This window comes from Pristiophorus japonicus, chromosome 18 (assembly GCF_044704955.1).
Source record: "Pristiophorus japonicus isolate sPriJap1 chromosome 18, sPriJap1.hap1, whole genome shotgun sequence".
In the NCBI taxonomy this organism is placed as follows: domain Eukaryota; kingdom Metazoa; phylum Chordata; class Chondrichthyes; family Pristiophoridae; genus Pristiophorus; species Pristiophorus japonicus.
Window position 1 is genome coordinate 105,980,190 of NC_091994.1, and position 26,139 is coordinate 106,006,328.

At 46.4% G+C, this 26,139-nt stretch overlaps 1 protein-coding gene across 8 annotated transcripts in view; it reads right to left on the minus strand.

Annotated features, from left to right (window-relative positions):
• Window positions 1-26,139, minus strand: part of klhl17 (kelch-like family member 17) — a 93,981-nt gene that overhangs the window by 67,101 nt on the left and 741 nt on the right. For 6 of the 8 annotated variants that reach the window (XM_070860489.1, XM_070860485.1, XM_070860486.1 and 3 more), the window contains exon 2: window positions 25,338-25,502. The gene's annotated coding sequence lies outside the window, so the exon portion shown is untranslated. Of the gene's footprint in view, window positions 1-23,256; window positions 23,310-24,305; window positions 24,472-25,337; window positions 25,503-26,139 lie in introns of those variants that run through there. The other 2 variants (XM_070860487.1, XM_070860488.1) reach the window with 2 other exon arrangements.

The window sequence follows — 26,139 nt, forward strand, 5'->3', positions numbered from 1 at the left end:
GCGCGATTCACCTATTTTGATGCCACTTGCACGACTCCAAGGATGGAATTGCGAGCTCCCAGACAGCAGGGATCGAAGCCCTTTCAATCCAACAGTCCGGCTATTATTGGCAGAGCAAATGCAGTTGGTACCTAACCACTTTCGCGGCCCTCGAAACCGAATGGCACCAACGGCACAACTTGCCAGCGGGGCCCTGCATGGAGCCCTTGGTACGATTTGCTCAATTTTACCCTCTCGATTTAATTTGTTCAAAAGTTGGTTGAGGTGGAGCAAAGCCTCCCTGGTAATTTGAATGGTGTCGCTGTCCCCCCTTTAAGGGGAGGGGCTTGGTCATGTCCCCATGGGGTCAGATTTGTATTCCGACTAGCCAATCAGAATACAGGACTAAATGCATATCTGACGAATGGTGCAGGCAGGACGGAGTTATGTTGGTGGTGACGTGAATGGTTTAGTCTCCATAATCTCCGATATTCTATTTATATAACACATGATTAACTTTGAAGGCAAACTTTCAATTATTGAAATTACTTCCTGCTGACTTTGGATAGGCTTCAGACAGAGTGCCGTCATAACTCACTGAGCTACATAGAAAAAAATGTACATTTCTATAGCGCCTTTCACGACCACCCGATGTCCCAAAGTGCTTTACAGGCAATGAAATACTTTTCTTCTTTGAAGTGCTGTCACTAGTGAAATGTAGGAAACAGAGCAGCCAACTTGTGCAAAGCAAGCTCCCACAAATAGACCAGATCATCTATTTTAGTGATGTGGGTTGAGGGATAACTATTGGCCAAGGCACCAGAGATAACTCCCCTTGCTCTCCTTCGAAATAGTGCCTTGGGATCTTTTACGTCCAACTGAGAAGGCAGAAGGGGCCTCGGTTTAACGTCTCATCCGATGGACGGCACCTCCGACAGTGCAGCATTCCCTCAGCACCGCACTGGAGTGTCAGCCTGGATTTATGTGCTCAAGTCTCTGGAGTCGGATCTGAACTCACAACCTTCTGATTCAGGAGGTGAGAGTGCGCTACCCACTGAACCACGGCTGACACTACACATCTTCCACAGGTTGAATAAATTAAACCAGATCAAATTGCCCAAATATTCCAACAATAAGCATTTAGATTCCTCAGTCCAGAAAATGCCACAGTGGTAGCTAAAAGTTCAAACAAAACATTGTTAAAGGAGCATTTCGGAATTAGCAGAGAGCCACGTGCAGTGAGCTTTACTCGGACGGTAGCGTTCACCTGCGTCAGAAGGTAATGGTTTTGAGCCCCATAATCAGAGTGTCAAGATTATACATTCAACGGCATTACCATCGCCAAATCCCCAACCATCAACATCCTGGGGGGGGGGGGGGGGGGGGCGGGCGTCACCATCGATCAGAAACTTAACTGGACCAGCCACATAAATAATGTGGCAACAAGAGCGGGCCAGAGGCTGGGTATTCTGCGGTGAGTGTCTCACCTCCTGACTCCCCAAAGCTTTACCACCATCTACAAGGCACTAGTCAGGAGTGTGATGGAATACTCTCCACTTGCCTGGATGAGTGCAGCTCCAACAACACGCAAGAAGCTCGACCACCATCCAGGACAAAGCAACCCACTTGACTGGCACCCCATCCACCACCTTCAACATTCACTCCCTCCACCACCGGCACACCGTGGCTGCAGTGTGTACCAGCTACAAGATGCATTGCAGCAACTCGCCAAGGCTTCTTCGACAGCATCTCCCAAACCCACGACCTCTCCTGGATGAGCAGGAATGTTTCCAATTAAATATTGGGAAGACCAAAGCCATTGTCTTTGGTCCCCATCACAAACTGCGTTCCCTAACCACTGACTCCATCCCTCTCCCTAGCATCTGTTGGAGGCTGAACCAGACTGTTTACACCCCGCCCTCCCCAACCCAGAGATGACTGCACTCCTCAAATTCTGCCCTCGAGCATCCTTGATTATAACTGCTCAACCATCGGTGGCCGTGCCTTCAGCTGCCTGGGCCCAAGCTCTGGAACTCCCTCCCTAAACCTTCCTGCTCTTTCCTCCTTTAAGACGCTCCTTAAAACCTACCTCTTTGACCAAGCGTTTGGTCATCTGCTGTAATTTCTTATGTGGCTCGGTGTCAAATTTATTTGTTTTGTCTTGTAACACTTCTGTGAAGCGCCTTGGAATGGTTTACCCCATTAAAGACACAGTATAAATACAAGTTATCTCGGCGGGGGGGGGGGGGGGGTTGTGGGGCTTGAGGAGATTACAGAGATAGATGGCAAGGAATAGTAGGCATTGGGTCTGATATGAAGGCGGTCAAAGGAGAAGTCTTTGGTATTACAATACAGAATTAGGAATATTATTCCAGGATTCAAAACTACTCTGGAGGTCATTAGTCCACATAAATCTCCCGATTGCAGGCCCTCACAGTGGCTTAGAACGTAAATGCACAATGCAGCCAAGGAAAGGTCCAAGGCTGAGGAAGCTAATCCCAGCCAGAGCAGCAGTAGCTTGTGGGTTCAAATCCCACTCCAGCGACTTGAACACATAAATCCAGGCTGACACTCCAGTGCAGCGCTGAGGGAGCACTGTTGGAGGTGCCGTCTTTCGGATGAGACGGTAAACCGAGGCCCTGTCTGCTCTCAGGTGGACGCAAAAGATCCCATGGTACTATTTCAATGAGCAGGGGAAGTCTCCACAGTGTCCTGGAAAATATTTATCCCTCAATCAACATCACACAAAACAGATCTGGTCACTATCACACTGTTGTTTGTGGGAGCTTGCTATGCGCAAATTGGCTGCTGCGTTTTCTACATTGCAACAGTGACTACACTTTAAAAAAATACTTCATTGGCTGTAAAGAGCTTTGAGCGCGGTGGTCGTGAAAGGCGCTATATAAATGCAAGTCTTTCTTTCCTTTGTTACAATTGCTTACAGCGTCAGGCTTCCCACTCGTGATTGATGCCGAGTGACTCGTGTTGCAAAGTAACTGTGTGTGAACCTCTGGCAAACACACAATTGAGCTCGGCTGTGATAATCTCCAAACTTGAGTAACCTGCCTTCACCCACTGTTTGGGTTCAAACATGAAGAATGGTGCCTCGAGAGAAGCACTGCAGAACAACCAGTACCCGTTAAACCACACCGTGTGTTTCGGTGACTGCAAAAGCAGATGTGATATAAAGGCAGGGAGACAGCGCGTCTCGATTGTCTCTAAAGTGAACTGCGGGTGGACCCACAATCACTCAGCCCACGGTGAGAACTTGTTCCTGCCCGTATCTTTTTTCCTTCGTGAAAGGAATTATCTGGTTTTTCCCCCACTGAGGGCAACTGAAAAACAGCACCACCCCTAAGTGACGCTCCTCACGTGAACCATGATGAATCAGATAAGAGACCACAAATCTCTCCTTGTACTTGACTGACTCTTAAATCAACACGGAGGAACTAATATTCTTTAGGAATCAGAACATAGCAACAGGAGGAGGCCATTCAGCCCTCGAGCCTGTTCTGCCATTGAATTGGATCATAGCTGATCTGTATCTTAACTCTATCTACCCGCCTTGGTCCCATAACCCTTGCCTGGGGGGAGGGGGGGGAGAAGAGAAGAAGTTCCAGATTTCCACTAACCCTTTGTGTGAAGAAGTGCTTCCTGACATCACCCCTGAATGGCCTGGTGGGGAAATAGTTTCTCATTATCTATCCCATTAAATCCGTTAATTATCTTTAACATAGAAACATAGAAAGTAGGTGCAGGAGTAGACCATTCGGCCCTTCGAGCCTGCATCACCATTCAATATGATCATGGCTGATCATGCAACTTCAGTACCCCATTCCTGCTTTCTCTCCATACCCCCTAATTCCTTTAGCCATAAGGCCACATTTAACTCCCTTTTGAATATATCTAACGAACTGGCCTCAACAACTTTGTGGTAAAGAATTCCACAGGTTCACAATTCTGAGTGAAGAAGTTTCTCCTCATCTCGGTCCTAAATGGCTTACCCCTTATCCTTAAGACTGTGACCCCTTGGTTCTGGACTTCCCCAACATCGGGAACATTCTTCAGTTAATCTTCTATTTTCAAGGGAACACAAGACTAGTCTATGCAACAAAGACAATGGCTCAGGAGTGTGATGGAATACTTTGCACTTGCCTGGATGAGTGCAGCTCCAACAACACTCAAGAAGCTCGACACCATCCAGGACAAAGCAGCCCACTTGATTGGCACCCCATCCACCACCTTAAATATTTACTCCCTCCACCACCGGCGCACTGTGGCTGCAGTGTGTACCATCTACAAGATGCACTGCAGCAACTCGCCAAGACTTCACGGCAGCACCTCCCAAACCCACGACCTCTACCACCTAGAAGGGCAAGGGCAGCAGGCGCATGGAACACCATCACCTGTAAGTTCCCCTGCAAGTCACACACCATCCTGACTTGGAAATATATCGGCCGTTCCTTCATTGTCGCTGGGTCAAAATCCTGGAACTACCTCCCTAACAGCGCTGTGGGAGTTCCTTCACCACACGGACTGCAGCCGTTTAAGGTGGCAGCTCATCACCACCTTCTGAAGGGCAATTAGGGACGGGCAATAAATGCCGGTCTTTGCCAGCAACGCCCACATCCTAGGAAGAAATAAAACCATTTTCAAATAAAATAAATGCTTTCAATATGGCTGAGAGACTGCCTATTCTGCACACTCCCTGGTACACCAGCAGCACTTTCTACACCACTCTTGAATTTCAAAGACATGTGTGTCCTTCAATTTCTTTATTTCCCCAGAGAGGCCTCTTGTCCCTCCACTTCCTGTGCAATATCCGCTTGCAGATCTTGCACCTGGCCGTTTCCTCCTAACAGCTGACAAATTTAGATGAAGAGCTAATGGCAATAGTGCAAGATGCCATCAAGGTTGAAGACAGATTGAAAGAACAAATGAGCTTGCATTTGTATAGAGTGACCACACTCGACCAGCTCCGTTGGGCGGGCCACGTTGTTTGCATGCCTGACACAAGACTCCCAAAGCAAGTGCTCTGCTCGGAACTCCTTCATGGCAAATGAGCCAAAGGTGGGCAGAGGAAACGCTACAGGGACGCCCTCAAAGCCTCCCTGAAAAAGTAACATCCCCACTGACACCTGGTAGTCCCTGGCCAAAGATCGTCTGAAGTGGAGGAAGAGCATCCGGGAGGGCGCTGAGCACCTCGAGTCTCGTCGCCGAGAGCATGCAGAAAACAAGCGCAGGCAACGGAAGGAGCGTGCGGCAAACCAGACTCCCCACCCACCCTTTCCCTCAACCACTGTCTGTCCCACCTGTGACAGAGACTGTAATTCCCGGATTGGACTGTTCAGTCACCTGAGAACTCACTTTTAGAGTGGAAGCAAGTCTTCCTCGAGGGACTGCCTGTGATGATGATATGACGATGAGCAACTTTCTGGACTTTAGGACATCTCAAAGTCTTTCCGAGCCAATAAATCACTTTTGAAGTGCCGTCACTGTGTACGGCCAGTTTGCACACAGCAAGCCAGTTTTGTTTTGAAGGTGTTGACGGAAGAATCAGTTGTAGTCTGGACACTGGGAGAACCTGCTCTTCCTCAAATAATGGCATGGGATCTTTTAACATCCGTTTGAACAGCATCAACTAATCAACAACAACAGGCAGTCTTGGCCTCGGTTTAACACTTCGTCCAACAGATTGCAACTCTTACAATGCAGCACTCCCTCAGGAGATAAGTGGAGGGCCCACCAGTGACATCTCTGGTAGTCCACTTTCAACCTGCTCCTGCTGGCAGTGCCAATTCACGGCATTTTTCTTTGTTCTTTCTGACCGAGAACATTGAAGAAATCTTTCAATGGATTTTTGCCTGGCACGATTGGGATTACTCAGGGCATTAAATAGCAGGATTACTAACAGTAAATTCTGGGGAATGTGTTCAAATAGAAGATACCATGCAGAAGACCAGAACTCAAGCAACCTACTCGCTTACAAGAATTGCTTAATCTTTTCAAAAGAAAAACGTTTTAGTTGGTTTATTCTCTTACCAACACCCCATTTAGTATTCTGGACATGTACAGTCTCTACAATTAGGAAAATGGGTTGTTCAGCCCGTCCAGAAATATCTGATCGCCATGAGTCCTCCTGGGTGAGCTGCGCCATGTTCTTCAGAGATACAGGATTCCTCCCCCGTAGTTTCCCTTATCTCCTCACATGACACAATTTTCATATTTGCTTCATGGGTTCTTTACTTAAGAATTCAAAGCAACACATTGCTATTACGAACTAGTTGGTTTATTAGCAAAGGTTTAAACAATCACAATGCACATTATAGTTCATCCACCAGGCTCACAATCACCTGCCACATCGCGGATCCCCTGAACCTAACTGGCTGGGGTTTTATTGAGTCTTGTGAACATCATGTGACTGGCTAAGCCACTCGCAACTGAACAGCTCCACAACTCTCTTCAATTATAACTTTAAGCCAAGTGCCCCTTTGGTAAAGGGGCATAATGACTAGAACCCAACAATTAACAAATAAACGTTAAAGGGAACCTTAACAAATCAAACAACAGCTCCTCAACCATTTTAAGTGAAACTATAAATCAAATGGCCCCCTTAAAAAAAGGGGGCACTAGAACCGACAAACAAATTAAAATTTGATTCAACAGTCCTACAACTATTTCTGTACAGTTCTGACCTGCTAGGGGTATTAAAAGTACCCGGGTCAACTGCTTGGAAGGCAGCCATGCTCACCACTAGACCACGATCAAACCTGTGAGCATACTCACGGGTGCATACATCACAGGCAGTCCCTCGGAATCGAGGAAGACTTGCTTCCACTCTTAAAATGAGTCCATAGGTGGCTGAACAGTCCAACACAAGAACCAGTGTCCCTGTCACAGGTGGGACAGATAGTCATCGAGGGAAAGGGAGGGTGGGACAGGTTTGCCGCACTCTTTCCATTGCCTGCGCTTGATTTCTGCATGCTCTCGGCGATGAGACTCGAGGTGCTCAGCGCCCTCCCTGATGCACTTCCTCCACTTAGGGCGGTCTTGGGCCAGGGACTCCCAGTTGTCGGTGGAGATGTTGCACTTTATCAGGGAGGCTTTGAGGGTGTCCTTGTAACGTTTCCTCTGCCCACCTTTGGCTCATTTGCCGCGAAGGAGTTCCGAGTAGAGCGCTTGCTTTGGGAGTCTCGTGTCTGGCATGCGGACAGTGTGGCCCTGCCCAGCGGAGCTGATCGAGTGTGGTCAGTGCTTCGATGCTGGGGATGTTGGCCTGGTCGAGGACGCAAATGTTGGTGCGCCTGTCCTCCCAGAGGATTTGTAGGAACTTGCGGAGACATCGTTGGTGATATTTCTCCAGCAACTTCAGGTGTCTACTGTACATGGTCCATGTCTCTGAGCCATACAGGCACAGAGAAGGTTAAGAGGTGACCTAATCGAGGTTTTCACATTACATTACAACAACCAAAGCTGACAAATTATCCCTCTACAACAACAATTTGCATTTATATAGCCTTTAACATAGCATAACGTCCCAAGGCGCTCCAAACAAAGCACTATAAATGGCATGATTTTGAAAAGTGTAGATGAGCAGAGAGACCTTGGTGTCCCTATAAGAAAATCCTGAAATGAGGAGACGAAAGTCGATAAGGTGGTTAAAGAAGCATGTGGGTTACTTGGTTTGACAAATAGAGGCATAGAATATAAAAGCAAGGAGATCATGCTCGAACTTTATAAATTACTTGCTCGGCCTCAACTGGAGTACTGTGGACAGTTCTGGCACCACTACAGGAAAGATGTAAAGCCTTAGAAAGGATACAGATGAGGTTTGCAAGTGATGAGGGACTTCAGTTATCTGGAGAGGTTGGAAAAATTAGGACCATTCTCCTTGGAACAGAGAAGGTCAAGCAGTGACCTAATTGAGGTTTTCACGACGATGAGAGGTTCGATAGAGAGAGAAGCTCTTCCCTCTGGTGAGGAGATTAATAACCAGAGGTCAGAGACTAAAATCACTCTCAGAAGTTCGAGAGGGGAGAAGAGATCTTTTGTTCCACCCAGAGAGTTGTCGAGATCTGGAACGCTCTGCCAAAAAAGGTGGTGGAAGCTGATACCATCAATAATTTTAAAAAGGGTGTTGGACGGGTATTTGGGAATGAGGAACTTACAGAGTTATGGACAAAAAGGCAGGGGGCTGGTGGGATTGAGCACGACTGCTCTTTCAAAGAGCCGACACAGGCACGACGGGCTAATGGTCATCTTCTGTGCTGTAAGTTTGTAAGAAAATTTGACACCGAGCCACACAAGGAGTGATTGGGACAGGTGACAAAGCAAGAGGCAGGTTTTAAGGAGAGTCTTAAAGGAGGAGAGGTGGAGAGGCTTAGGGACGGAATTCCAGAGCTTGGGGCCCAGGCAGCTGAAGGCTCGGCCGCCAATGATGGAGCGATGAAAATCGGGGATGCATTAGGGCCAGAATTGGAGAAACATAGAAAATAGGCCATTCGGCCCTTCGAGCCTGCACCACCATTCAATAAGATCATGGCTGATCATTCCCTCAGTACCCCTTTCCTGCTTTCTCTCCATACCCCTTGATCCCCTTAGCCATAAGGGTCATAGCTAACACCCTCTTGAATATATCCAATGAACTGGCCTCAATAACTCTCTGCGGCAGGGAATTCCACAGGTTAACAACTCTCTGAGTGAAGAAGTTTCTCCTCATCTCGGTCCTAAATGACCTACCCCTTACCCTAAGACTGTGTCCCCTGGTTCTGGACTTCCCCAACATCGGGAACATTCAACCCGCATCTAACCTGTCCCGTCCCGTCAGAATCTTATATGTTTCTATGAGATCCCCTCTCATCCTTCTAAACTCCAATGTATAAAGGCCCAGTTGAGCCAGTCTCTCCTCATATGTCAGTCCCGCCATCCCTGGAATCAGTCTGGTGAACCTTCGCTGCACTCCCTCAATAGCAAGAACGTCCTTCCTCAGATTAGGAGGCCAAAACTGAACACAATATTCCAGGTGGGGCCTCACCAAGGCCCTGTACAACTGCAGTAAGAACTCCCTGCTCCTATACTCAAATCCCCTAGCTATGAAGGCCAACATACCATTTGCCAAGCGCAGATATCTGAGGATTGAGGAAGTTACAGAGTGAAGGAACAGGGGGTGGCGGGATTTGAAATTAATGGATGAGAATTTAAAAATGAAGGGTCAACAGACTAGGAGCCAATGTATGTCAACAAGCACAGGGTTGAAGGGTAAAAGGGACTTAAAGCGAGTTAGGATATGGGCAGCAGTTTTGGATGACCTCAAATTTACGTAGGGAGTCCTGAACATGTCAGTTGTCAATCTCCCAGCAGAGAATTGTAGCAATAAGGCCGCTACAAACCTGGGACTTTTACTTAAGTCAACTTCCTACATTACAACAGTGACTTGAGGGTTACGGGGAGTGGGCGGGTAAGTGGAGCTGAGGCCACGGCCAGATCAGCCATGATCTTATTGAATTGAACAGGATGGCCTACTCCTGTTCCTAATTCCTATGTTCTTATGACTACACTTCAAAAAATACTTGATTGGCTGTAAAGCACTTTGAGATGTCCGGTGGCTGTGAAAGACGCTATATAAATCCAAGTCTTTCTTTTTATGTCTTTAAAGCTCTAAACATAAAAATATCACACTCTTTTTGAAGATTTGTGGTTATCTAAGCTTCAAGATTGTAGTGTTACTTTAACATTGTAAAGGTACCACACAGATGGCAGTGGTTCAAGGCGGCTCGCCACCACCTTCTCGAGGGCAAATAGGGATGGGCAATAAATGCTGGTCTTGCCAGTGACGCCCCCATCCAGTGAATGAACTTTAAAAAAAGCTGCGGCAGTTAATTAGTAACCAACTTTCAGGGGTTTGGTGAGACCACACCTGGAGTACTGTGCACCGTTTTGGTCTCTTTAGCCAAGAAAGGACATACTTGCCTTGGAGGCAATGCAACGACAGCTCACTAGATTGATCCCTGCGATGAAAGCTTTGTTCTATGAGGAGAGATTGAGTAGATTGGACCTATACTCTCTGAAGTTTAGAAGAATGAGAGGTGATCTCATTGAAACATATCAGATACTGAGGGGGGTTGACAGGGTAGATGCTGAAAGGATATTTCCCCTGGCTGGAGAGTCTAGAGCTAGGGGGCACAGTCTCAGGATGAGGGGTCGGCCATTTCAGACTGAGATGAGGTGGAATTTCTTCATTCAGAGGGTTGTGAATCTTTGAAATTCTCTACCTGAAGGTGCTGTGGCTGCTGAGTGAGTATATTCAAGGCTGAGATAGATAGATTTTTGGACTCTTGGGAAATCAAGGAATATGGGGATCGGGCGGGAAAGTGGAGTTGGGGTCAAAGATCAGCCATGATCTTATTGAATGGTGGTGCAGGCTCGAGGGGCCGTATGGCCGACTCTTGCCTCGTTCCTATGTTCTAAATTAACCAGAGTTTTAAAATAAAGAAACACTTGTACTTAAATGGTGCATTGCCACATCATTAAAGCGTCTCAAAGCACCTCACACAGTGAATAATCTTTGGGCGTGAGGAGCACATCAACAGCAATCTGATCAGTTCATTCCAGAATGTTTTGAACTGATCACATATGGAGATGGGGCGAGCTGGAGAAAGTAATGTTCATTGCGAATTACAGGACAAAACAGGACAAATTAACCTGGGCTCACTAACCAGTGTTCTGTCTGATTGCCGCTCAATCATCCTACAGGACTCATCACAAAAGATTACCTCTACAAATAGTTCACCCAAATTTACACCGTTTTCCCCTCACACTATCCCAGAGCATCCAGAGAAGGAGAAAACAAAGCAAAAGGAAAAGGGAGAGATATACAGAAAGACAAAAAGACAGGACCAGATGGTGGGAGACCAGCAAAGACGCACAAAGAGAGAGACATAATTAATCTTCTGTTGTCCATGAGCACAAGAGACCAACTAATTTCTCTCCCCTGGTCTGTATCATCTTCTTCCACATATGCAGTGTGTTTCATCTAAAAGATCGCCCATCTCCTGTATGGCGCCTTCTGAAGAAGACATGCACTGTACAAATGAATGCAGTGCTCCACTTAGCTATTGTTCTTAAATAACTCTCAAAATAATTTTCAGAGTGACTACTGCCAACGCACTGATGCCAATGACCAGAAACTACACAGAAGCGTTCTGCGCATGAATCTGGAAATTTCAATGATGTTCCTGCTTTCTCCCCCCCCCCGCCCACAGAACCCATGAGACCCAAAGACCGGCTCCATGCTCCCGACATTTCCCCCCGAGTCCCGAAGCAAACAACCAAATAAAAACAGGCCGCACACGCCCAACTACTTCCGGTTCGTTGGCAGCAGACGCGTCCAAAATAATCAACCCCGTGTGCCTTCTAAAATAAAGCGCATTTTGACTCATGGCAAGACTCTCGCCTCGGAGTCAGAAGGCTGTGGGTTCAAGCCCCACTCGAGACACTGGAGCATAAAAATCCAGGCCGACACTTCAGTGCAGTGTTGAGGGAGCGCTGCAGTTTCGGAAGGGCCGTCTTTCAGATGAGACGTTGAACCACGTCTGAAACCTCTCAGGTGGACGTAAAAGATCCCAAGGCACTATTCGAAGAAGAGCAGGGCAGTTCTCCTCAGTGTCCTGCCAATATTTAACCCTCGACCAACATAATTAAAAGATCATCTGGTCATTATCACATTACTGTTTGTGGGAGCTTGCTGTGCGTAAACTGGCTGCCGTGTCTGCCTACATTACAACAATGACTATATTTCAAAAGTACTTCATTGACTGTTTAGTTCTTTGGGACGTCGTAAGGACGTGAAAAGCACTATACAAAAAGGAAAATTTTTCTTCATAACAATCACAAAATGAACATTCTTTAAAATTATGTGGCTGAATTCTATCAAATAGAACTGAAACTCCCAGGACATTTAATCACTGGAGTCTTTGGAAAAGTGTAACAATTGTATATTTGTTATCTCTTTCGTGTTTTTCTCTACCTCCCAAAGAGTCAAAGAAAGCAGCCTCCGTTCTGAAGGACAAATAAAACTAAGAAAAGGGTGGTCTCCGCAGAAATATTCGGGGAACATTTTCCAGGTTCATTACTGGGACCAAATTGTCAACACTAAAATAAGCAAATGCTGGGTCAAAGCAGTGGGAGATTTTCTTTGCATTTATACAGCGCCTTTCACGACCACCGGACGTGTTAAAGCAGTTTACAGCCAATGAAGTGCAGTCACTGTTGTAATGTGGGAAACGTGACAGCCAATTTGCGCACATTAAGCTCCCACATACAGCAATGTGATAATGAGCAGATAATCTGTTTTATGTTATGCTGATTGAGGGCTCAATATTGGCCAGGACACCGGGGATAACTCCCCTGCTCTTCTTCGAATAGTGCCATGGGATCTTTTACGTCCACTTGAGAGAGCAGATGGGGCCTCGGTTTAACGTCTCATTCGAAAGAAGGCACCTCCGACAGTGCAGCACTTCCTCAGCACTGCACTGGAGAGTCAGCCTAGATTTATGTGCTCAAAATCTTGAACCCACGGCTGATACAACTAAATATTTAAACATAAGCACATGTTGGGTCAAAATAAAGGCAGCTTATCTTTGCATATGATCACACTATTGTTGACCTGGGAATGCCCGATGCCGACATTGCCAATAAACAGGCAAAAAACAACCAAAGATGATGGGCATTGTCACAGAAACATGCGACGAGCTATACACTGCCACAGACAGAAGGAAAGACTGGTCTATATTCGAGCCTAGATTTAAAGTATCTGGCAGATGGATTAGAGGGGAGTTGAAGAGAATTTTTTTCACCCAGAGGGTGGTGGGGGTCTGGAACTCACTGCCTCAAAGGGTGGTAGATGCAGAAACCCTTATCGCATTTAAAAAATACTTGGATGTGCACTTTAAGTGCTGTAACCTACAGGGCTACGGACCAAAAGCTGAAAAGTGGGATTAGGCTGGATAGCTCTTTTTCGACCAGCGCAGACACAAAGGGCCATATTGCCTCCTTCTGTGCCATATATTTCTATGATTCTATATGGATTATATACATAGGATATACAGCACAGAAACAGGCCATTCGGCCCAACCAGTCCGTGCCACCGTTTATGCTCCACTCGAGCCTCCTCCCATCTTTTCTCAACTAACTATCAGCATAACCCTCTATTCCCTTCTCCCCCATATGCTTGTCTAGCCTCTCATTAAATGCATCGATACTATTCGCTTCAACCACTCCCTGTGGTAGTGAGTTCCACATTCTCACCACTCTCTGGGTAAAGAAGTTCCTTCTGAATTCCCTAGTGGATTTCTTGGTGACGATCTTATATTGATGGCCTCTAGTTATGCTCTTCCCCACAAGTGGAAACATTCTCTCTATATCCGCTCTGTCAAAACCTGTCATCATTTTAAAGACCTCTATTAGGTCACCCCTCAGCCTTGATCAGATCAGCCATGATCTTATTAAATGGCCTACTCCTGCTCCTATTTCTTATGTTAAGAGAACAGCCTGCTCATTCATTCCCGATAGGTATACCCTCACATTTCTGGTATCATCCTTGTAAATCTTCTCTGCACCCTCTCCAGTGCCTCTATATCCTTTTTATAACACGGCAACCAGAACTGTACGCAGTACTCCATGTGGTCTAGGTTTGATGCTGGCTTAGCATAACTTCATGGCACTAAGTATTTTCCCAGAATAGAAGAAGAAACACCTTAATAAATACAGTGAGGAGAAGAAGCAGGAAATGAGACTGAGCAGACAGGGATGGAAGCAGGGGCAAGGTGTGAAACAGACTGGAGCGAGTAAGTTTCAGTCAGCAGATAGCAGACAGAAAGCTTCAAAATCACAGCTTCATTCACAGAAGACAGAACACCACATTTTTTCCTCCGGTGACTCGAAGTATTTAAACTGTTTGTGAAACTCGAAAGACTTTTATAGTTCCTGAGTGTTCAAATGTGCTTTAAGTGCAATTTTATTTTCACCTCCATATATTATTTTTAATGTGCTGCTTAGTATCGTACATCATAATTTGAATTATACCGTCTTTCAGACGAGATGTTAAAGCGAGGCCCCGTTTGCACTCTCAGATGGACATAAAAGACCCTATGACACTATTTAGAAGAGCAAGGGAGTTATCCCCGGTGCCCTGGGGCCAATATTTATCCCTCAATCGACATAAGAAAAAAAACAGACTATCTGGTCATTATCACATTGCTGTTTGTGGGAGTTTGCTGAGCGCAAATTGGCTGCCACGTTTCCTACATTACAAGAATAACTACACTTCAAAAAGTACTTCATTGGCTGTAAACATATAAAATTCTGACGGGATTGGACAGGTTAGATGCAGGAAGAATGTTCCCGATGTTGGGGAAGTCCAGAACCAGGGGTCACAGTCTAAGGATAAGGGGTAAGCCATTTAGGACCGAGATGAGGAGAAACTTCTTCACTCAGAGAATTGTGAACCTGTGGAATTCTCTACCACAGAAAGTTGTTGAGGCCAATTCGTTAGATATATTCAAAAGGGAGTTGGATGTGGCCCTTACGGCTAAAGGGATCAAGGGGTGTGGAGAGAAAGCAGGAATGGGGTACTGAAGTTGCATGATCAGCCATGATCATATTGAATGGTGGTGCAGGCTCGAAGGACCGAATGGCCTACTCCTGCACCTATTTTCTATCTTTCTATAGCGCTTTGAGACGTCCGGTGGTCGTGAAAGGCGCTATATAAATGCAAGTCTTTCTTTAACACCGCACTTTGCTGGATCATGGTCAATCTTGGTTACTCCTCCTCCTTCTTTTAAAAGCGATTCTTTGCACTCTTTCTTTATGGACTCCCATTTCCCAGAGTACAATGTGGGAGGGAGTGTGGCCTCTTATCAGTGCTGGTCTGTAGCTGGTCATTGGAAAATGTCTGGAGAGGAGAGGAGTGGTGTAGACTTCTCATCTACATGCTGCCTCTCGGCGACATCATCTGAAAACACTTTCGTCAGGTTCACATGGACACTGACAACACCCAGCTCACCCCCACCATCACCTCCCTGGACCCCTTCGATTTGCCACACTGCTTTGTCTGACATCCAGTGCTGGATGAACAGAAATTTCCTCCAACTAAATGTGGGGAAGACCGAAGCCAATGGGGCTGAAATTGCGGTCGGAGGCTTGCCGCGGGCAATTGCCTCCGACCTGAAACTTTTCTACGAAAGTACCCGGTGTTCCGGGAGGAGGTGGGATTCCAGTGGGGGGGGGGCTTCTCTTCCCGCGCTGCAGAGCGCGCTCCCGTCCTCCAGGTTCCCACGGAGACGGTGCAGTCACATGTGACTGCTCAGCCAATCAGGTACAGTATTCCACAGCTTTCTCATTAATAGCAACAGGAACTCTGCATCTACCAGTTCTCATTGCTATTAATGAGAAAAAAAACAAACACACTAAACACATAATAAAAAATAAAAAACACACCTCACATAATTAAAATTAATAAAAATCTTAAAACGTTTTTTTAATTACAGTTAAAAATAATTGTAACGTAGTGGGCAGGGTTTTTAATATGAGTTTTTAAAATTTAATTTTATTATAGTTTTGTATGTTTTTAAACTCACGCCTGTAAAAATGGGCTATGTGCCTGCTTTTATCAGGCGCAAGAGTTTTGAGGACATTTGCTGGGCAAGAGTTGGGTAAATACCGCAATTTTGCACATGCAAATGTCCTCGCTCCCGAGATACGCGCGATCTGTCGAGCTCCAGCTTGACAGATCGGAAAAGCCAGTTTTCAGCCCGTGTGCATTGTACGCTGGAAATCAGCTTTTCCGATGCCTTCCCGGGTCCATACACACTCCGTACGGACCTGGGGAGGCTGGGATTTCCAGCCCATTGTCTTCGGTCTCCCCCACAAACTCCTCTCCCTAGCCACCGACTACACCCCTCTCCTTGGCCACTCGCATCCTTGATGTCGCATTTGACCCCGAAATGAGCTTCCTGCCACAAATCCTCTCCATCACCGAAACCGCCGACTCCCACCTCCGTAACATCGCCTGTCTCCGCCCCTGCCTCAGTGTTGAGTTTGTTACCTCTGGACTTCACTGTCCAGGCCATCCTCCCATATATACATAAACTTGAATTCCTCCTAACTCGCACCAAGTCTCGCTCACCCATCACCCCTGTGCTCGCTGACCGACAGTGACTCCCGGTCCGGCAACGCCTCGTTTTTAAAATCCTATTCCTGGTTTTCAAATCCCCCCCATGGCCTCGTCCCTCCCCATCTCTATAATCCCCACAGATCTCTGTGCTCCGCCTATTCTGGTCTTCTGAACATTCCTGATTATAATTGGCAGCCGTGCCTTCTGTTGCCTGGTCCCTAAGCTTTGGACCTCTCTACCTCTCTACCTCTCTACCTCTCTACCTCTCTACCTCTCTACCTCTCTACCTCTCTACCTCTCTACCTCTCTACCTCTCTACCTCTCTACCTCTCTCTCCTCCTTTCAGATGCTCCTTAAAACCTCCCTCTTTGACCAAGTGTTTGGTCTCCTGTCTTAATATCTCCTTACGTGGCTCGGTGTCAAATATTGTCTGGCAATGCTCCTGTGAAGCGCCTTGGGACGTTTTACTATATTAAAGGTGCTATATAAATGCAAGTTGCGGTTATTGTCTCACACATTTCCCCGCTCTGAAACGACAACTAACCTCCAGCCCACATCCCACAGCACTTTAGTCAATCAGATGCACTGCACTGGGAGGCAGCTCCCGTATGAGTGGATAGAGACAGTGGATGCATTGATTGTAATCTACGAAATTTCCCTGGATTCTGGGACGGTCCGAGCGGATTGGAAAACCGCAAATGTAACGCCCCTATTTAAAAAAGGATGCAGACAAAAAGCAGAAACATTAGACCGGTTAGCCTAACATCTGTCGTTGGGAAAATGCTGGAGTCCATTATTAAGGAAGCAGTAGCGGGATATTTGGAAAAGCATAATTCAATCAAGCAGAGTCAGCATGGTTTTATGAAAGGGAAATCATGTTTGACAAATTTGCTGGAGTTCTTTGAGGATGTAACGAGCAGGGTGGATAAGGGGGAATCAGTGGATGTGGTGTATTTGGATTTCCAGAAGACATTCGATAAGGTGCCACGTAAAAGGTTACTGCACAAGATAAAAGTTCATGTGGTTGGGGGTAGTATGTTAGCATGGATAGAGGATTGACTAACTAACAGAAAACAGAGAGTCGGGATAAATGGGTCATTTTCCAGTTGGCAAACAGTGACTAGTGGGGTGTCGCAGGGATCGGTGCTGGGTTCTTAACTATTTGTAGCCAAGTTTGCTGATGATACAAAGATGGGTGGGAAAGCAAATTGTGAGCAGGATTCAAAAAATCTGAAAAGGCTAGATGAGTGGGCAAAAATTTGGCAGATGGAGTATAATGTGGGAAAGTATGAGGTTATCGACTTTGGCAGGAAAACTAGAAAAGCAAATTATAATTTAAATGGAGAAAAATTGCAAAGTGCTGCAGTACAGAGGGATCTGGGGGCCCTTGTGCATGAAACACAAAGTTATTTTGCAGGTACAGCAAGTAATCAGGAAGGCAAATGGAATGTTGGCCTTTGTTGCAAGGTGGATAGAGTATAAAAGCAGAAAAGTCCTGCTACAACTGTACAGGGTATTGGTAAGGTCACACCTAGAGTACTGCGTACAGTTTCGGTCTCCGTTTTTAAGGAAGGATATACTTGCATTGGAGGCTGTTCAGAGAAGGTTCACTCGGTTGATTCCAGAGATGAGGGGGTTGACTGATGAAGATAGGTTGGGCCTATACACATTGCACATTGGAGTTCAAAAGAATGAGAGGTGATATTGAAACACAAGATAATGAGGGGGCTCGACAAGGTGGATGCAGAGAGGATATTTCCACTCATAGGGGAAACTAAAACTAGGGGACATAGTCTCAGAATAAGGGGCTGCCCATTTTAAACTGAGACGAGGAGGAATTTCTTCTCTGAGGGTTGTAAATCTATGGAATTCTCTGCCCCAGAGAGCTGTGGAGGCTGGGTCATTGAATATATTTAAGGAGGAGATAGACAGATTTTTGAGCAATAAGGGAGTAAAGGGTTATTGGGGAGCGGGCAGGGAAGTGGAGCCGAGTCCATGATTAGATCAGCCATGATCTTATTGAATGACGGAGCAGGCTCGAGGGGCCAAATGGCCTACTCCTGCTCCTATTTCTTATGTTCCTATTTCTTATGTATTATGCTTTTTTTGTAAATTAATTTTTGTAGCGCAAGAGAACAGATGTCACATCGTCACTTTCTGCAGCCCGTGTTAGCATCAGGAAATCCTAGTTCAGGTGCCTCATAATCAGTCGCAAGACTCTCACTATGCTGCCCTAACAACATGTTTCTCGGGTTACTGGCATGGGATGGCACACAATGTCCTCAGAGAAATACCCTCCGCTGAGCCACTGTGAATGTGGTCACTTCCCAAAACCCCAGTCCCTCTGGTCTCTTTGGCCGGAAGCTTCCCAACCCCCACCAGTGCGGGTTTGGAGGTAGGCCCACTGTCAAAATGGCCCTGATTGACTGCTCCGAACCCGCCTCCACGTCAGTTTCTCAAGTGCCTGGTCTGCCTGCAGCTCACAGACCCGACAGCAAGCGGCGGGCCAGTCAATTAAGATGCTTAACTGGGACTTTAAAAAGATATTTAAAAGGATTTTAGCCAGGCACTTACCATTTTACCAAGTTTTTGACGTGTTTGCCGTACCTCGAGGAACAGACCAGGTAAGTGTGTCGGGTTCTCAATGACTCTCCATTGCTTTCACTAGTTGACAGCTGCAGAAATGGTAGAAAAGCTACCATTCCATAGCTGTTCACTTTCCATTTTCATAAGCTGAAACCTTCAGAATTTGGAAGAGATTGTTGAGCTGTATGCAGTTTGGAAGTGTTTGCAGTGAACTCTCTATCCACTGTCATCTCCTTGGAGCAACCTCTCTCACCATTGACAGATCGCTTCTGTCATCTCAACCTCACTTGCTATCTATACCAGCAGCGTCGGTGCCCTTGACAAAATCTCACCTTGGTCCTCAGAATCCCAACACGATCAGCCCCAACAATCACTAAACACATCAGCATCACCAACATCAACAACCTTCTCCGCAATCACCTGATGCTGCACAGGACACAGGGCATCAGCACCCGACCACACTGCAGCCCGGGACGTCATGGTCACATTTACTTCACTGGACGTTGCACATCCTGGCTGCCACATGATGCGCCAGGTTGGTACCACCCCACACCAGTTCCATAAAGCATCCCTGCAATGCCCAACCCATTCCTTTCACGTTCATCACCATTGCGGGGGATACCGTTATGTCTCACCATTCACTACAACTCACTAAGCCACTTCCAAAGTTGCACACAAATCTGCCCAAGAATGCAAAGTGTTCAAAATAAAGATTTCAATGTTTGACAACACATCAACATAAACTTTAGATGAACACTGGCTAAAAGACCCAAATGCCTACCCTTGTATTTTGTTAGTTAGATTGATTGGACAAGGATGAGGATGAGGGGTGGCTAGTGAGATGGGGATGCGATAATGTAGATAGAGACAGAGGGATGGGTGGAGGTGCAAGGCAAGTTGGTGGGAGTAAGGATGTGCAGGAGCAGGGTAGGGAAGGCAGAGTGATGGAGATGTGATGAGTGGCACAGCAGGATGAGGTTGTGTGTGGCTTTGCAGTAACGCATTGTGATCTACTGAGATCATTGAAAGGTTTGCACTACTGCAAGGCAGCTCCTCCTGACGACATCCCTGCTTGGGTTCGCCTGTGCAATGTGCAACCAGGCTGCGTTAGAGGCCTGGGGAGGTCTCTTCTGCTCATGGGAAAGGAAGAGAACCTCCCTGCGTGCTGTGACTCCCTCCATAGCCTGGGTGCAGCCGTGTACCTTTGTGCCGTGTTTGTCAGTGTTTGCAGCACCTCAATGCTGCAGAACACTGACAGAGCAACTGTCAAAATGAATGTGGCCATGGTCCCTTTAAAGGAAACCGGCCGATGTCGCGCCATCAAATGTTAATTGGCCGGGAACCTCGCAGGGCGGGCTTGACAAGCCGCATTAACGGAAGATTTTTTTTTTTTTTTGAGAGGGCGGGCTGCAGAGAGGAGCGCGATCCCCACACTCCATCGATACCGACCACACCCAACTTGCCACGGGTGGCAAAATCACGGCCCGAGTGGGACTGACAAAGTAATTCCCTCCCGAACACATAATCCAGGCTGACACGCCAGTGCAGCGCTGAGGGAGTGGTGCACTGTCAGAGGTGCCCTCTTTCGGACGAGATGTCTGCCCTCTCCGGCGGAAGTAAAAGATCCCATGACACTATTTGACCCGTCAAGCATGGGCTCGAAGGGCCGAATGGCCTGCTTCAGTGCTGTAACCATTCTATGATTCTATTTAAGAAGAGCAGGGGAGTTATTCCCGGTGTCCTGGCCAATATTTATTCCACGACCAACATGAGTAAGACAGACTGGTCATTATCACATTGCTGTTTGTGGGAGCTTCGTACATTGGCTGCCGCGTTTCCCACATTACAACAGTGACTACACTTCAATTGTAAAGCACTTTGGGACATCCTGAGGTTTTAAAAGGCGCTATATCAATGCAAGTCTTTTATTCCCTCCACCCTCACTCTCCTCCTTTAAGGCCCTCTGTAATACCAACCTCTTTACCCAAGCTTTTGGTCAGCCTCCTAATATCTCCTTGTTTATATCTTAGCATCCATTTTTTGTCTCATCACACCTCTGTGAAGCACAGTGGGACGTGTTCCTACATTAAAGGCACTATATAAATTCCAGTTGCTATTACCAAAGTTGTGGGCAATTTTGTTCTGTGGATCCTCAGTAACCAGGAACTGCATTGAGATCACCAAATCTTATTTCACGCACATCTCTTGCGGCAGGCAAAGAGGCGAGATATTTTATCTCCTTATTCTGTCCACAGAAGTGTCTGGTCTGCCCTCTGCACCCCTCTCCAGCAGGGTGGCCAAGACCAGGAACTCATCATGTGAGGGAGCATGGTCAACGTGATCCCAGGCCTGCCCTCGATGAAATTCATGGAGGACTGACGCGAGGATGGTGATGGGCTGGTTATGGTGCTTGTAATGTATGCACCTGTGAGTGTGCTCAAAATAGTTGGACCTGCAGAGCAGTTGAGTTGGGAGTGTCTTAGCCAGTCATGTGATGTTCACAAGACTCAATAAAACCCCAGCCAGTTGGGTTTGGGGGGATCCACGATGGGACAGGCGGTTGTGAGCCTGGTGGATGAACCAGTAATGTGGAGTGTGATTGTTAAACCTTTGCTAATAAACCAACTAGTTCTTAATAGCAATGTGTTGCTATGAATTCTTAAGCAAAGAACTCATGAAGCAAATACATTACAGGGCTGAACCAGCAACCCGGGGGTCCAGAGTTCAATCTAATCTCAGAAGGTTGCAAACTTAACTCTGATAAATCTATTAATTTGTGGGTTAGCAATATAGAGGAATAACTAAACATGAATGCTGCTGGTTGGCTAATGCCCTTCAGGGCAAGAAATCTGCCAGCCTTACCTGATCTGGCCTACACACGAGTAGTGTACTGCATTATAGGAAAGATGTAATTGCACCAGACCGGGTACAGAGGAGATTTACGAGGATGTTGCCAGGATTGGAGAATTTTAGCTCAGAGGAAAGATTGGATAGGCTGGGGTTGTTTTCTTTGGAACAGAGGAGGCTTAATTCAGGGAAGATTTAATTGAGGTGTATAAAATTAGGGGCAGGCCAGGGAGCGGAAGGTGCAGTGTGGCGGTGTACCACTCCAGGGACCAGTACGTGCTGACGCACAAGTGTAACGGCAGCAAAGAGCGACATCATCAAGGTCCAGGTCGGTGATTGGAGCGTGGGCAGATATAGCAGGAGCGGCGAGTCCAGGGCGAAGGAGCGGCGAGAGATTGTAGAGGGACGTGATCGGGGGCTCGAGAGAGCCGAGGTCCCAGGGGCAGCACGGGCCAGCCCACACTGTGATGTGTGCGCGCACTAGGTCCGTGCAGCAGAGCTTGGTCTCCAGTCGTCTTAGTTAACCCTTGCCGCTGAACTAAGACCTAGTTCTGTCACGCCCGTGTGGTGGCTGGTGTGCAACGGTCACCTCACGTTAAAATAATCCACGCACAGGCATCTTCCACCCTTCAAGGTTTAGTTTGAACCTGGAATTTTAGGTCCATCATTGAAACACCTGTGAACTTAGTGGCGTGGAAGCAGGTCATCCTCGATTCGAGGGACTGCCCATGATGATAAATTAGGAGGGGCCGAGATAGAGTGGCTAGAAAGGACCTATTTCCCGTAGCAGAGGGGTCAATAGCCATGGGCATAGATTTAAAGTAATTGGTAGGAGAATTAGAGGAGAGTTGAGGAGAACTTTCTTCACCTAGAGGGAGGTGGGGTTCCAGAATTCACTGCCTGAAGGGGTGGTAGAGGCAGAAACCTCATGGCATTAAAAAAGTGCTTGGATGTGCACTTGAAGTGCCGTAACCTACAGGGCTACAGACCAAGAGCTGGAAAGTGGGATTAGGCTGGATAGCTCTTTGTCGGCCGGCGGGGACAATGTGAACTGAATGGCCTCCTTCTGTGCCGTAAATTTCTATGATTCTATGACTCCAGTCCTGCACTACACGATTGAGTCTTGGTGTGTGCTGGAGTGTAGCTCATGTCCGGAAAACAAATCCTGAGTCAATAATATGTCCTTACTATACATTACAAATGCACACGAGCCCCATACTTGAGAGAAGGTCACTCTGTGACCAGCAACCTTTATTCCAGCACTGAAATGGAGAAGATGGGTGGAGCTTCCCCTTTTATACCTGAAAGTCCAGGTTAGGAGTGTCTCCCATAAGTTCACCACCTAGTGGTCAGTGTTCTCACAGTGTACAACTTAGGTCAGTTTATACATGGATTACAATGACAGTTGAATACACGACAAGTAACACTGTAAACTCATGAGGTGACTTGGATGAAGCTAGTTGGTGGTCATCAGCAAGGGAAGCACAAATATTCAACCCATCCCCATCATCCGACAACCCTACCGGACCGCTGCACCCCAAAGACCGCCCTAAGTGGAGGAAGTGCATCCGGGAGGGCGCTGAGCACCTCGAGTCTCGTCGCCGAGAACATGCAGAAATCAAGCGCAGGCAGCGGAAAGAGCGTGCGGCAAACCTGTCCCACCCACCCCTTACCCTCAACGACTGTCTGTCCCACCTGTGACAGGGACTGTGGCTCTCGTATTGGGCTGTTCAGCCACCTAAGGACTCATTTTAAGAGTGGAAGCAAGTCTTGCTCGATTCCGAGGGACTGCCTATGATGACGATGAGCACAATGAATTCATGGAAAAGTCTGTCCTCGTACCATCTCCTCTCGGTCTGCGGTGATGCAAACTGCACTAACATTTTAAATTAATTTCTCCCTCCTCTCTCTAATTATTTCCCCTCATCCGTCCCATGACATCGTTCTCCACCGACAGCTCGGACGGGCTGTTGCAAGATGTCTCTGCCGGTGAATCCAGTGCAGGGGACCCCGTGAGGGTGACACGGGTTATCTCATCCTGCAATCTTTGCTTGTTCAGAAAAAAAACAATGCTCCCCCGATGGGGCGAGCAGGGGCTTGCAAAGCACTGTGTGAGGAGACACCCTCTACCCTACCACTCCACCGCACCTCAGGCCCAGTGACTCAGATTTTTTTTTGTAAAAAGCCAAGATAAATGGAGTCAAGTCGACAAACCTCATTTAACACGAGCAGGCTGCTGTGTGTTAGTAAAAGGCGATTTCTGTAAAGAGAGGCGGGGGGGAGCAAATCTCATTAAATGGCCGAGCGCTTATGTGAATGATGCTTCAATTCTTGCTTCGCTCTCTGCATCATATACAGGTTCTTAGTTTGTCAATTAAAGCACACCTCCATTTGAATGGGGCCAGCAGGCACAACTATCACCCAGTCTGTGCGGTGTGACAGAACACTAGCTATTTCAAGCTCACACACACACTCAACCCTACACATGGACTAGCCTGAGTTTTTGTCTATTTTTGCAGGACACTATACGGTACAGGAGCAAACACAATTACTACCATTTGGCTGATTCTTCCTGATTGATATTTCAAACACAACCCCTTTATGCTGCTTATAAATGAAACCCTCCCCCTTCTCAAAACAAAAGGAAATTTGAAAGAAAAAGCCCCCCCCTTCTTCTTCTTCTTCCAGCAAACATGGAAAAAGAAATGTAAATGTTACTCACAGACCAGCAGCCAGAGGATCATTTACAATGCATCCACTTATCAAAGCCCAAGAGCTGACGTCCAGTCCTGCCCTCCCTGATGCTGATTGGTGCAATGACGTCAATGGAACGCTCAGATTGGCTGCGATTGGCTGCTCGCACTGTCCATCACGGGCTGTATCATCCTCTTAAAGAAAATGTATCTGGTTAGGTAGGAACATTAAATGTCCCAGTGTGTGTGTTTTTTGTGTGATCCTGGCTCCTCCAGCAATTTTATCCCAGCATTCAAGGGGGAACGGGGGCTCTTTAAAACCAGAATCAATGCAGGTGGAAGCCCTTGATAACAGCCTCCCCACCAAAAAAAAACCCACATTAGAATTTAACTCTATTTCCAGACACTGCTGTAAAGTCAAGAAACTAAATCAGACAGGCGCTTTAAAACATCCACATTCATTCCAAATGACATTCACAATTTCAGAATCACTTGCTGCTTACACAGGGGCTGAAACCAACATCTTCATGTGCAAGGTGTTAGCAAGAACAAATTATGTGCAAAGTGGGATTATATGATTAAGAGAAAAGGGTAGCAGCCCTTGCATTCGGAACAAAAGGTTTGCCCTGTCGACTTAAAGCCTTCAGGAGAAATTGATGGAAATATTAACAGGTCTTTGGAATTCAGCCATTCCTTCATTACTAATGTTTTTTTCTCTCTATCTCTCCAGCCATGGCCTTTGCTACACTCAGTACATTGAATTCTCCCCCAGTTATAATAGCACACTTACCTCCAGACCTTTTCACGGGTACGTGTCTGAAGGCAGGCTTGTAATAAAGAACCGAACAAAGGACACAGAGCTCCAATCATTAAATTATGAATTACAATATTTGAAAAAAAATAATAACCTCCCCCCACCCGGCCTTCCCCTGTGTAACATATGCCAGAGTATCAGTCACAACCACCATTCACACATCCTTGCTGCCATAAACAAACAAAAAATGATTATAAATTAACCAGGAGAAAAAAAAACAAGGCTCCTCGTTTGCATCAATACTTACGGCCCATGTATCAGAAACGAGTAACCATCAGGAGGGTGCCAAAGGCAACATGCAGAGCACAAGTTAAGATGAAGTGGTGGAAACAGCCCAGCCTTTCGCCCTGTGGATAGTGTCGTTTATATCAAATGCTCTGGGTAAGGAGAATTCATCTTCCCGTGGCACGACCTGCAGAATATTCCCAGAATGTAAAACTGACACAAATGCAACTTAAAACAGTGCCATTTTGATTTAAGGGGGCACAGTGTCACAAGATAAAATCGGGACGAGAAATACAAGCCTCGGTACTTTTCCAAAACGATTTAAATTTGCCACAACTCACTCCAATATTCAAGTTCCATGTGCAATCTTAAGTCCTTTTTGGGCTAAATTGTGAAACAGAAGTTAATTGAGATGCTATTAGTCAAACTGGAAAAAAAATCACAACTAAAAACGGAAAATGCTGGCAATACACAGCAAGTATTTTCTCATATTATACTGTAAATCTGTTCTCATTACAGGCGCGGAGTGACCTGATGTATTTCCCCCCAGCTTTTTCTATTTTAATATCAGTTGTCTCCAACAATCTGCCTTCTGGACAAAATACTTTACACTAATCAGCCAGAAAGTGCATTTGAAACTGGAAATGAATCCTTACAAGTTAGGTTAGGGTTTTTTTCCCCCCCTTTACACTTTCTATACGTATTTAAAATGATGCTTCCATAATATTAATTAAATCCACACAGAACAATAACTTATGCATTACAAGTTACAGCATATTACAATGCAACTTTTACATCATTTTTAGTTTCAAAAAGCGTACACA